Raw genomic sequence first — 4494 nt, 5'->3', positions numbered from 1 at the left:
GGTGACGTGGGTGGGCCCAAATTCAGTAGGACTGTTGTCCTTATAAGAGGAAGAGAACAAGAGCTGTCTCTTTTTCTCTCAATGCCCACACAGAGGAAGAGATGCACAGCAAGAGGCTGGCTAACAGGAAGCAAGACTTCACAGGAAACCAACCCCGCCAGCACCTTGACCTTGCACTTCCAGTCTCCAGAACTGTGACAAAATGGAGCTATGCTGTTCAAGCCACCCAGTCTGCGGTATCCTGTTATGATGCCAGTCCGAGCTGACTAACACGCCCGGATTCAAAAAGGAAACAGATCAAGAAAAACCCAGAGAGAAGTGCCAGGCTGGGTACTGGTGGGTCCCACAATGGGTTGGGCCACATTAGAATTTTTCTGGAATCTTAGAGGCTTTAACCTGATGTCCAAGTAATCTCTTCTTGGCAGAACACAATTTCCTGATGTTGAAAATAAAGGGCTTAACGAAGACTACTAAAATAGAACCAAAGGCTTCCTGGATATCCAATGGCTGCCACCAAAAGGTATTCCGGTGATTTAAAAGTCCCAGGTATGTGCGGATTACATTTCCCCCAAAGCACATATGGTTTTTCTCCCAGTATTGAGCTTCTCTCATTCCATTCTCTTCTCTGTGATCTCTTGGGAGGTTTTTCTCAGCTATTTCGGAAATCTGTGTCAGCTTTCCCCCCCAACCCCCCATCTGCCAGATTAACTGCCAGATCCCTTCTCCAGCCTTCTTGTTTCTGTAAGATCTCGTTATACTTCAGATGGTCTTGGCCCTAAGGGAAATGGGATCTAGTGAACGACGGGAAGCAGGGGGAGCTAAGGGCAGCTGTGGATGGCCATGGGTGGGGTAGGGAGCAGACTGGCCATCAGCCTTACGGACGGGCCTCGGGCAGGGGGCTGGAGGGCCAAGTGGGAAACTGAGGCAGAACCCTTACCAAGGCAAAGGAATGGGCTCAGCCCCATAGAAGTTGCCCAGCCTGATGTATGTCCTGGTATGTGCAGACAGAATCGTCTTAGCCACTGACTTCCTCCTCTCTGCCCCTCACCCTTTGCTCTGTTGTCTCAGACTCTAGCCCCCGACTCCTGTCCTCACCTTGCCCCACCCATGCAGTCTCTGCTTCAGGTGATGTAATCTTTCCTTGCTCTTCCTTGGATTTGTCTGTTCACAGAAAACTCTCAGGGTGATTTCACAGTCCCAGGACATCGCTCAGGGTAAAGGGGAGGGTCCCAACATGAATTAGAGGCTGGCTGAGACTCACCTGTGTCAGCTTCCCCGGAGGGAACTCTGGTACATATCCCGGAGGTTTTGAAGATTTTCCCTGTTGAGTTAGGAACAGAGAGGGCTGGGGAGTCCAAGAGAGTGGTGAAGTCGGAATTCACACTCAGGAATGAAGATTCTCCACCTAGCGCTCCCTCCACTACAACATTTCTCAGCCTCTAACCTCTGTCTGAATCTTTTCAACATGCGGGTGCTGATGTAAGAGGTCTGTGGTAGATTCTGATGTGTGGCCTTGAATTCTGCATTTTTAACAAGCTCCCAGGTGATATCGGGGGGGTTTCCAGTTTCTGCCCTTCGAGTGTCAAGGTCCCACAGCATCATGTTACGGGAGGGACACCTGTGCTGGAACTTCAGCTAGCATGGAAGGTCAGAATGGTTTTAAGTGCCATGGGCTTCTACCACCACCCCCTCCTCTCCTGCATCTCATCAGGTTTGGGTCTGCAGCACAGAGGTTTGCAAGCTTGCATGTGTATTAGAATCACCTGGAAAGCTCAGGCCGCTGCTAGCTGGGCTCCATTCCCAGATTGCCTGATTCACTAGATCTGGGGTGGGGCCCCAGAACTTGCATTTTGAATAAGTTTCCAGGTGCTGCTGCTGCTGCTGCAGGTCTGGGGACTAGACTTTGAACCCACAGTTGCAGAGTGACTGACTAGGGGGTAGCAGAAGGGCCAATCAGCGTTGGGTTTGAGTCTGGTTCTGCCCCTTACAGTGGCCCGTTGGGTAAGTCACTCCCCTTCCCTGGAATCCAGCCTTCACAGATAAAAAACAGTGATAATACACCTCACGGTGCCGTGTTGCTGAGCAGATGAAAGAGAATGTTTGCAAGTCCCTTCACATGTGTTTGTCCTTAAGAAAGAGTTCCCAGGGGCAACTGGGTCGCTCAGTCCATTAAGGGTCTGCCTTCAGCTCAGGTCATGATCCCAGGGTCCTAGGATCAAACCCTGCATCGAGTTCCCTTCTCAGCGGGGAGTCTGCTTCTCCCTCTTCCTCTCCGCTTCCTCTGCTTGTGCTCTCTCTGTCTCTGACAAATAAATTAAAAAAAAAAAAAGAAATTGGGGGAGCTTGTTTAAATGCAGATTTTTTATACAGGACACCTGGGATGGTTCTTGAGAATTTGCATTTCTAACAAGCTCCCCAGTGATGCTGATGTTGCCGGGCTCAGGACCACACTTTGAGTAATAAGAATTCTAGAACAATTTAACATGCGTCTTCCTCGATCCTGGCCAGACTTAATGCCTACAGTTTCCTCAGGTGATCCTTTGGCAAACTGAAGTGTGACAGCTGCTGTCTCCATGATCACCTTAATCTTCTGTCTTTAAAATTTTAGCTATAGCCCAAACAGTGGAAAATGTCAACATCACACCCCCAACCCTGCCCCTTCTATTGGGGACCAAAAGAGAAGCAGACGTGTCTCCACTTCCATTTGTAGTGCATCCCAGCTGGGTGATGCTGGGAAAATCATTTCACATTCAGCTCTTTCTTTTGAAGTCATTTGCTTGTCCGTAATACGGGAAAAATAATAGTGTCCTTACAACAGATCACCGTGAGTCTGGATGACCCACTGGGTCCAAAAGCGCTTTGGAAATGGTAGATCTGCAGATGCAAAGGACTCTCTGAAAAAAAATGGAAAAGCTTGGAGCCAAACTTCCTGTATCAACTTCTAAAAAAGTGAATTGTATGTGGGTCTTGACCGTATGCACACTGGGAGGAATGTGCAGAACATTGAAAACAGTAGAATATTTTGGTGTTGGTCCTAATTTAATCTAACCATCGATTTATAAAACCTTTGCATCTTGGCCCCCTCCAAAGAGGTGTTCATCTGGAGCCTGAAGAGGGTCCCTTGGACACTGGTAAGCTAAGTTTCACAGATTCTTGGTGACAGGAGAACCCCACTGTCTCCTCCTTCACGTGTTTGGGAAGCCAATTAGGGGATGCCCTGCACATGGGCTCACCAAGAAGTCAGCTACCCCTGTGCACTGGGGCTGCCCTGCCGGGCACCTTGACCACTGTCTCTCACTGAGTCCTTTCAAAGCTGAGCTATAATTTGGGGAAAGCTCTCTTTTCCTCTCAAATGTTACTCTCCAGTGGGAGGGATCCCGATTTAGCATTCATTAGGTCCCTATCTCTCAGAGTTTCTTTGCAGCTTCCTACTTTCCTGAGACTGGATCATGCCGCCACAAGGCAGGGCTGGAGGCAGAGCCGAGGTCAGGCTTTCTAGCTGAGATTCCTCATTGTCTATCCAGAAATCCATCTCTTCCTCTCTCCTTGGGAAGTAAACACTGATTTCCAGCTGAGCCTCTTGCCACCTGAATTAAAGGACAAGATTTCTTGGCCTCCCTTAGAACTCAATATATCCATATGACAGTTCTGGCCAAGAGGTTTTAAGCAGAAGTTCTGCGGTTAGGGAAGGTTGCCTAGAGAACTGATGCAGCTGGAAGCATGTCCCTTGTTAGCCTCTTTCCTCTTTCTTTCAGCCAACCATTGTGAATTGCGATGGCTGGAGCTGTGGCAGCTGTCTTGGACCAGGAGGACAGGTTGAGGATGGAAGCTATGTCCCTGCATGGTGGAACAGAAAAACTGAAGTCTGGGTCCCTGATTACACCACAGAATCTCCATGCCAGTATTGAACCATTGGTTATGGATCCTTTTGTATGAAAGGAAAATAAACTTGAATCTTTTTTGAGCTATAGTCATTTTAAGGTGTTTTTTTTTTTTCTTGCTATATTCAGCCAAAACTAGTCCTAATGGATGTTGCCACACACATGCTGGGTACCTTCCCTTTGTCTGTTGGAGTAAATTCTCTCCTAGGAGGTCTGTTAGTCCTCAGTGCAAAGAGACTTTTTAAAAAAATAATTTCTAATTTTTAAAATAAACATATAATGTATTATTAGCCCCAGGTTACACACTTCATAGCACTCACCATAGCACATACCCTCCCCAATGTCCATAACCCCACCACCTTCTCCTCCCCTCCACCACCGACTACCCTCGGTTTGTTTTGTGAGATTAAGATTCTTTTATAGTTTGTCTCCCTCCCAATCCCATCTTGTTTCATTTATTCTTTTCCTACCCCTCAAACCCCCCATGTAGCATCTCTACTTCCTCATATCAGGGAGATCATATGATAGTTGTCTTTCTCTAATTGACTTATTTTGCTAAGCATAATACCCTCTAGTTCCAACCACATTGTCGCAAATGGCGAAAGTTCATTTC

The 4494-nt window shown here is 47.6% G+C and overlaps 1 long non-coding RNA gene across 1 annotated transcript; it reads left to right on the top strand.

Moving 5' to 3' along the window:
• Positions 1-218: 218 nt before the first annotated feature.
• Positions 219-3892, top strand: LOC131998872 (uncharacterized). The gene is made up of 3 exons (XR_009398902.1): positions 219-336; positions 426-546; positions 3756-3892. It is a non-coding gene; the product is annotated as an uncharacterized LOC131998872 (long non-coding RNA).
• The last annotated feature ends 602 nt before the right edge of the window (positions 3893-4494 follow it).

The sequence above is a fragment of the Mustela nigripes genome, chromosome 13 (assembly GCF_022355385.1).
Source record: "Mustela nigripes isolate SB6536 chromosome 13, MUSNIG.SB6536, whole genome shotgun sequence".
Classification (NCBI taxonomy): domain Eukaryota; kingdom Metazoa; phylum Chordata; class Mammalia; order Carnivora; family Mustelidae; genus Mustela; species Mustela nigripes.
This window is presented reverse-complemented; position numbering and strand designations above follow the sequence as displayed.